Source organism: Peromyscus eremicus, chromosome X (assembly GCF_949786415.1).
Source record: "Peromyscus eremicus chromosome X, PerEre_H2_v1, whole genome shotgun sequence".
Taxonomy (NCBI): Eukaryota; Metazoa; Chordata; class Mammalia; order Rodentia; family Cricetidae; genus Peromyscus; species Peromyscus eremicus.
The window spans coordinates 106,124,947-106,134,729 of NC_081439.1; positions in this window are offsets into that span (position 1 = coordinate 106,124,947).

Below are 9,783 nucleotides of genomic sequence, written 5' to 3' on the forward strand. Positions count from 1 at the left end.
ACTTCAGCTCTAGGAGATCTGATTCCTTTTTCTGAAGTCCACGGACACCTGTATTAATACACACACACACACACACACACACACACACACACACGCACACACACACACTTAAAGTGAAATTAATGTTAAAAAACAGAAAACATATTTCTCACCCTTTCCAGAGTCTAACTCAAATAAATGAACAAAAATACAGATTGGGAGACAATGCTCCAGCATGTAAGTACCTAACTACAGAACACACCCACAATAGCAACAGAAAAAAATTCAGTAGATATTATAAAAGATAGAAGGAAGCCATAATAGGTGGGGTTATAATTGTAACTAGATGATATCAATTAAGAAAAATAGATTGAATCCTACGGAGTCATGAGAAGTCTACATCCCTTTTTCCTAGATACCACATGTGACACTAGAGCAAAATGAATATTGATAACAATAAGGCTAGTTAAGTGTAAAACAAGGCAGTGGGATGTTTATTTTTTATCTTTTTTCATTCAGAAAGCAATTATTGAACACCAGTGTCAGGTATTTTAGCTAGTAATGGGGAAAGAGTAGGAGAAGGGACAAATCCTTCTTTATAGATTTTGTAATCTAACCGGGGGATCATAAACATATATAAGTAGCGAAAATAATTTAATATTTTGTATGCAGTGAGAAAGAATGCTTTGCAGCTGTTTCCCCTAGAACAAAACTTTCTACTCTAGAGGCAGGCACATAATACTTAAAAGCTAGCAACACTTAGAGACTTCCAAGACTCAGGAAGTTCTGTATAATGTATAAACAGTAGCTGGTAAGAGTAGGTTCTTCAATAGGGCAACCTACAAGTTTGGAAATTCTAGAAATGAAGCTTTTGTAATTCATTACATATTCTGTCACCAGTGCTCCTTTATTTGACTACTTACTGATGTTCTGGGGATGGCTGGGGCTAGGAATGGGAGGATCAGATGGAGACTGTGAAGGGAGATAGTGTAGAAGGAGAGAACACAGGGAGACAGCTGGGATTTAAGGGCATATGAGGGAGGATATGGAAATCTGGTGTAGTGAAGATTTCCTAAAGCATGACTGTGATCCTAATGAGGCCTCTTTCTTATGGGGGTACAAAGTCAACAATGCTCCTGTAACTAACTCCTTACTTATGTACTTTCAAGTACCCACAAAAAGAATGACTTTGGGAGTAGAGTTTATATTGCTCCTGCAATGGGTGCTGAGAAACCCAACTGAAGGTCATCTCTCTTAGGGTGGATGCCTGTGGGTGGAATTCCAAAATGGTTACCATTCTCAGTGTGGTAAGGAATGGTGTGCTGCCTTGTTGTACTGTCAGTTGAATTTTCCTTATGATGGATGATAAGATATGTGACTATTCCAGGGGCATCTCAACTATCCTTGGAAGATATTTCAGAGTAGCCATCTTCTATGTTATTGTTTGAAGAAGCTTCTTCATAATGAAGTTTACTATGTGTATTTTGTGATGTCAAAAATGACTTGTGGGGTGGATAATATATTTCATTCTCTGAAAATAACATGTCTAGGATGAGGTTGTAAAGAGACAATAGCAACATCTACATGGTCTTTGCTATGGGCAATAAAATATTCAACTGAGGTTTGTTTATCTACCCAAAAGATCTTGCCCATATAAGGGAATAAATTATGATGAAAAAAATTACATGTGAGTGTTATCCTTTCCACTACCCTCTAATATGGTAGAACAATTGAGGAAAATGAAGAAGAACTGGAAGTGATGGCTTCTTTTACAGAGTTGGTGAGGCATAAAAAAAGTGAGCCCAAACTAGTCTGTACTAAAGTATACTTCCTGGAATCAAAAAACTTGGAATTTATGAAAATATTTGGACAGTGAGCAAGAGGAGAGTAATCAGAAGTTATAGGTTCTACTTTTAATACAGAGAAAGAATGCATGCTTGATCCAGCATATACACCAGTACATTTATTTAAAACCAGTGCAGGAAATTATGGTAATCAGGAAGTATTCTACATCTGACCTGCTTGAGTTGCTGAAGACATTTAAAGAAGAAATCTAAGAGTCCCTTGCAGATGAGGTTTATCTGAATGCTATAGAGAGAGAGAAACTGGGTAATGTAACTATCTGTCCCTCCTTGAGAAAAGTCTATATGTGTAAAATCAGTCCCTGATTGACTGGCTCATACAGGCCTCGAGATTTACTTGTTTATTGCTTGCTGGGATTCCTATTCCCATGAATATCAGGACTAGCAGACAACTTCAGAAGGATAGGGTTTCCAAAGAAGACGGATATGTGAGAAGGAGTGTGATTTTAAAAAGAGGTTAGTTAAATAGGATCTCAGCACTAGTACTGAACTTTCATGGCTTTCCTGAGATGCGGTATGGAATGTGATCTTTATGAGGTAGGTGAATCTGAATGATTCAGACCAGCCAATTTAAAGTACCAAAATACAGCATACATCACTGTTTCTCAATCCCTTCAAAGAAATTCTGTTTGATTAAAAAAATAAACACCTTGTTAATTATTTTATGCAGTATATTTTACCATCTGTCTTGCTAAATCAAGCTTTTTTTTCTTTTTCCTCCCTCTTCACACTTTCAAAACTTTGCTTCCAAAGCAACTTTCTTACCTACATCAAATGGACATCTTGGGAATTATCAGGCATATAGTTATATAAACAAATCCATATTCATGTCCATTCAGTTGTCTGAAATTATCAATTGCAATTCTCTGGCAGGAATTAACATGACATTGTCATTTTGCACTTTTTCTGATTTTAAAATGCAATTTTTTGCTAATGAAATCACAATAAACCTAAAGGATGTTCAAATTTAAGTTAAATTTCTTGAGTAAAGAACCAAAGTATTTTGGTTTAAGGAAGGTTTACTTTGTACTTCTCTCCTTACAAAAATATTAATATGCATTCTGTTTGATCTAGTGTCCCACTGAACCTGTAGTTCCACTTCATGGAAAAAAAATGTTCCTACAGTCTCAATCTTCCTGAAGTAGCTCTTCTCAAACTCATGTTGCTATAAGCTTTATAATTTGAAAATTGTTACAAAAATATTCATAAGTCCTGATTGCAGCACAGAGACCCTGGAGATGCCTGAATAACAAAAATAACTTTAGAGAGGACAGACCAGTCTCCCCCACCCTCTTTCTTGGGTAGATTCTCTTTCTGTGATAAAACACCCTTATCAATAGAAATCTGTGGAGTGAAGTGTTTATTTCCCTTACACTTCCATATCATAGTCTAACTTCCAGGGAACTGGGGGCAGGAACTCAGAACAGGATCCTGGAAACAGGAACTGAAGCAAGAGGTCGCAAATGAATGTCACTTACTGGTTTGCTCTCTGACATGCTCAGCCTGCTTTCTTATAGCACACAAGACCATCAAGTTAGGGTTAGCACTTCCCACAGTGAGCTGAACTCCTCCACATCGACCACCAATCAAGAAAATGTGTCACAAGCCTGCTTCCCAGACAAGTCTGGTTGGAGAATTTTCTCAGTTGAGTTACCCTCAACTCCAGTGTGTGTTAAGTTGACATAAAAACAAGCCAGCACACACATTCTTTCTGCCCCTGTATGAATGCTAGGTAATCATTCTTCCAGTGAATTATGTTCCCAGTTAATCACTAAAATACATAAAAGTACAATTCAAGTGTTCTTAATTATTAGCAAAATTAAACTATGGCTAGTAAAATTATTTTAAGTATGACCTCTATATTTCCACATCCTATATATGATTTCTCAGGTCAACTGTTAGGTAGGGGACAGTATATAACAGCTTTTCTCATAGTTTTGCTCTATATCTTCTTGAAGACTGAAGAGACTTCTGTTACGGAACCAAGAGCAATCACTAACACAAACTTCCATTACCATGAGCAATGTCACTAAAATGGATAACTGATTTAATTTTCCTTTGTTTATTTCATACAATTTGAGTATTTCAGATTTTTCTTTATCTCCTGGTCCACAAACTCCTAATAATTTTAGGAAATATATTAGAAAAATTCAGAGACTCAAGAGAGCAGGATTATCTGCTTGTTGATTTGTTGATTATTTTAATTTGAAGGAACTAAAAGGGAATCAAAGAAGGTACCTACAGGTTTTACAGGGTTTTGCTTGATCGTTTGTTTGTGTTTGTTTTAGGTGTTTTGTGTGTGTGTGTGTGTGTGTGTGTGTGTGTGTGTGTGTGTGTGTGTGTTTGTGTGTGTAGAGAAGGACTATGGAGTTACTCTGGAAGAATTACCCTTTTTTGTTGTTTTGATGAAAGCAACTTCAATTTTAGCTGAAGAGCCTGGAAATGATGCAACACACTAATACTCAACAGTAATCAATACACTTGTTTTCTAGATGCTATGCTCTTTTTAGCAAAGAATGTTTAAATGTTTCTGACAATTACTTCATAAATAGTCTTCACTGTTAAATCTGACATAAAATCTTGCTTAATTTAAATTGACTGAATACATGTGTCCTGCTTACATGAAAAAACTGATAAAAAATGTGGGAAATTCATTTGAAGCTAGATTTTACTTCTTGAAAACAAACTCACAAAAATAATTTATCTGCATTTTTTTCTCTAAGGAAAAGCTGAGCCTTCTCAAGGCAGTCTCTTTAATATTTTTCTGAGCTCCTGAAACATGGTAAGTTTTCATCTATGTACATGTAGATTAGTGTATAAAATAAGCACGTACTATCATACAACAAAAAATTACTTCCATGCTTTAGAACAAGACCACATGTAACTGAAATATAACAGACTTTCAGAGATGCAAAGTGACAATCGCTGTGGAGACAATTGATTTTTTATATATATATATATAATATATATGAAGAAACATTTAGCATAATTTATTACAATTATAAATATTATGCAGAAAGTGTTACTTAGAAATGTGGCTAGGGATTAGTGTTTGGGAATACATGATAGATAATATGATTTAAAAGACAAATTAAGTTCTAGATAACAAATATTTTATTCATAGCATCAAAAATATCTGTGATTCTAACAATAGATAATAAGAGCTAAATGTTAATTAATTTTATTTTAATAATTTAAAAATAACAATATTGTATTTTGTTTATTAATATAACTATTTTTTACAAGGTATTGAATTTATACATATAGAGAAACACACATTAAAATATATAGAAATATTTATTATGTCTGAGATACATCTTAAAATTTCAGACTATGAATATTAACAAATAAATTTCACATAACTATAAAATATATCGGTAACTAAATTTTCTGCTTATATTCAAAGAAAAAAATATACATGTGTGAGATCAAATAAAAATAATTATCATTAGACTTCAAAATAGTAGCATGAGTTAGTTTCATTAGGTGCTTATTATCAATGAAGAAATAAAGTTCACATGTTTGTCATTAATATTTATGTGTTTAATACACCATTTTTGTTATCTGTGCATAGTAAATTATGGAAAATATGTGTCTAAGAACATTGCAATTACTGAGAATTTTGATAAAGGAACAAATGTAGTCCAATAGTAACCTTTAAAATCTAGTTCATGTGCATATAATTAAAATATTCAAGACTAGCAATAGCACCTAAAGAATAAATAAAGATTCTACATACCAGAAAATTATTTAGTCTTTTATGCTCAAATTACTCATTTGGAGTTATTTCTCTACTTTTAAAGGTGTCAACATGGATAGCCCTTTCATTCTTACATTTATAATTTTGGGATAGATTGAGTTCATATCTAGTATTTAACTTTTCTGTAAAGGTGAAATATTGTGTATTGATTACATGATAATCATTTGGAAAACTTACTAAAAATTCATAGAGGTCATGAATTAGTAATTTAGTGAGATTTTCACTTCTGAAATTGTCATAGACATCCTCTACTTACTAAAGAAGTAGGCATGTACAACTAATACGGTTGAGTAAATAAGTCAGATTTTTAAATCCAATTATGCATCCAGGGGACTTCTGTTTGGTACCATTTAACTCATGATATAGACTAGATTATTCTACAAATAAGATAAAGACACACCACATACATACCTGAAGACTTTTAAAATACAACTCACTATAGACACTGTGTAATGTCAGAGTGAGTGTCCAAATATACAGTACTGGTTGCTGGGTATAGTTCAGTTGATAAAATGCTTGCCTTACACATATGAGGTCCTGTCTTCAACTCCCAGAACCACAAACAAACAAACAAACAAATAATATAACTTTCTTTTCTTTCCTCTTTTTCTTTCTCTATTTTTCTTGGTTGCATTCTTTTTTGTTAAATTCATCTACTATTTTACATCCCAGCTACAGCTCTCCCCTGCCATTCTCCCCTGCCAGTCCTTCATTCCCATCACCCCACCCACCTGCACTCCCACTCCCAAATCCCCTCCAATTCTGTCTCCATTCAGGAAAAGGAAGCTTTTTTTGGTGGTACATGTCTTTTCTTTTTAAATAGATTTTTTTGATATTCTGATTACAGTATATATTCACAGAAGGAATAATATATGAATGTGAATTTCTGTTTTAAATTCCCATCCCAAGGAGCTATGCAGCATTTTCCATTTATATGCTAAAGTTTCTCTAAGTGTTTACCGAGTTTAACTAGCCTTGACATAAGTGTTCAGAAATATGAACTGAACCATGAGGGGGCTTCATGACCAGGAAAGACTAATAAAGGAAGACTACAAAACTGCAATATCTTTTTATATCAATTATTCAGTTTTTCATAATTCTGTGAGTTTAATGAAATTGTGACAATCGGACCTTCAAAATACATAATGTTTTAGGAAATCTTTCAAATAAATAGCCAAGCAAATTTCTGCTTCTAATAAATTGCATCTCTACATAAGTAGTCCAAATTTAGGTTCATTGGATAAACTAACATAAGTCATTAGGTATCAAGTAAAAGAGAAATAACATGTACCTTAAAAAAATAATCATTAGAATTTATATGCACTAATCAAAAGCAGCACACTTATATGAATGCTTACTGTTATACATTCAGGAGAGAGCTATTTAATTTATAATTGAAAATAAATTATAAACTGGATTATGGATTGATGTTTGATAATAGTTGAAGTGCCATTTATGTTAAATTAGTGGTATGCAATTTGGATATGTACTCTGTATAAAAATATACACATGTTTATATCTGTGTATGCATTTAGTATATACATATGCTTTTTGAAAAGGTATGACTTAAAAGAAATGTGATAAGATGCTTCTCAGCATTCTATGTGTTGAATCCCAGGAGTTATTCTATACTTACTATCTGATAAGATTTGACAGTATGAAATTCAGTTGCAAAGCTACACATAATGCAAGCTGGCTGGAGCAGTGCACTATCTTGCTGGAGGCTAATCACTTTATAATGAGTTCTGTGAAAAGTACCTATGCAATAAGTCGTAGTTGACAGCAGCCCAAGGGAAACTCTAAGTGCTAAGAATTAGCAGCTGAGAGATGTGGGATTGTATCCTTTTGACGATAGAAAACAGATTCCTTTCTAAAATACAAGCAGTGTAAATTCAACATACATCAAACAGATGGTAAAGAAATATCTGTTGCTATGGGCTTTATCCTGTTTTATGCTCGCTGTTTTATGAAGTAAAATATGAAAAGATTCAGGTTTCGAATGTTTCAGCTTGAAGATTCAATATCTTAACAGACAAGAAAAAATGATGTTTTTCACTGTGATGTATATGTGACAGTTATGAAAAAATTATACTAAGCTATATTAAAGAAAATGGCTAACATTCATTCAACAGGTCCTTTTTAAATGATTTAATTTCACCATAGTTTTTGGGTACTAACTAATCAATTTATACAGAAGAAATCACAATGAAAACGTTCACTTGTACTTAAAAGATAGATGCAGTACTGTGTTGCTTTAAATATCAATGTGCTTTGAGGAAAAGGAATTTTGATTAGAATGTACTAATATTAAGATGAGCCTCAAAAATCCATGCTAATTTTGTCTTCAAGGAATATGCAGCATAAAACATAAAGAAAGGAGTTTATGGTACTGCTTGGTAGGAAGAAATCCATAAAGAAATGTTTCAGCTTTCCAGCTAGGCTCTAGATATGACAGAGACAAAAAATAATAAAAGATAAATTTGACACAGTGCCATGAAATGCATTTGAAACAGTTCCATGAAAAACATTTCTGAACTTCAGTATATTTTCTTGTATCAAAGGGCACCACTTTGTCAGGGTTTTATAGAGGTCAAAATAATCAACAGGGTGACAGATGTAATTAACAGATACCATCTCTAAAGTACTTGTATGTCTAAGTTCTTGTACTGAAATTACATATTGAGTTATGTATCCTATAAAGTTCAGATAAAGAACCATAATTTTGTAATGTGATTTGAAAAACCTACTAAGTTTTCTGAAAAGTTTTTTGAGAGAATATCTTTATTTGGTCATGAGTAGTTCACTTTAGTTTCCATGGTTACTTGCATGTATAGTAGCACTTGAAAAAGTAAAAAGAACAAGGAGGAAGAGAACATTTAAAAGATTTTAATCAGGTTTTTGGATCTTAAATGAGAAACCTAAGTATTCTATGTTTGTTTGGTAGACAACTAGAGTTTATTGGAGGATTTTTTTAACAGAAATTAGTGTGTTCAAATGTTGTGTTATGAATATGTACTGGTTAGAAATATGGAAAATGATGAAGCTAGGAAAACTAGTTAGGAGATTTTAGCATTTCTTCAAAGAAGCAGTGATGTGGGTCTAAACAGAGGTTGTAAGAGAGAGAGATTGAAAGGGAAAAATAGAAGAAAATACATTGGACTTGGTGAGTGATGGATGTGAAGGAGAGAGGACAGAATCAAAGTTTATAATAAACAGAGTAATAAATTTTATTACCAAGTTGTCTTTAAGTCTCTCTAGAACGAAAAGAAAATAATTATTTGAATGTTTAGCCTAAGGTCAAAGAGAAGAATAATTTCACTGAGAGGAAACATCTTAACAAATCATTAAATTATATCTTTGCATTATTCCTGGGTATCATCATTAAGGCAAAATATTTGTAGAATATCTTTATATTACTTTGATATTTTGATAAAGTTAAATAAATTTCAGCCTATGGTTTACTTTAAACTCTATAAATAATCACTTAACACTGATTATGCATATAATATAATAAAAATAACCATGCTATATTGTACAACTTCATTTTTTTCCTAAGATTTTTATCTTTCATTGACTCAATAGGCCATTTTGTGCCAAGAAGACAAACTTCCAAATGGAAATGTCTTAGAAGCCCAACGTTCTCTCAGGATCAAATTGGTGCTGCCAGGAGCAATTGTGTCTCATGTCAAAAGAATTCTAAGTTATTTAAATGCCATATTCTCTAGGTCTATGAAGTGCTTGAAGATGACCTGTCCATCTGACCTCTGTATCTTTGATTTCTCGGAATCCTTTCTTACATGTCATGTCATCTTTAAATCTAAACTTTCCATTTTGATTAAAAAACAAGTTTTTCCAATAGCAATCTCAGAAGTCTCCAGAAGGAAGATGGAGCCCCAACAACAACAACTCTACCCAATCCAGAATGATGCCGTGGTAATCATCATCATACTACACTTCTTACCAGAATTTCAGACAATCTTACCCATTACTCTGAGACTTGCTGTGGAATCTACAGTTAGTCTGAGATTTAACTATCTGAGCTTTCTTACAGTACTCAACAGAGATACCATTACCTCCTAAACACCAGGAAGCAATTCTAAGAAAACGATGCCCCTTCTCCCTAAGGTTTCATATTTCTCAGGGTTATGGATGGTGATTATAGGGTTGGGGGTTGAAAAAATA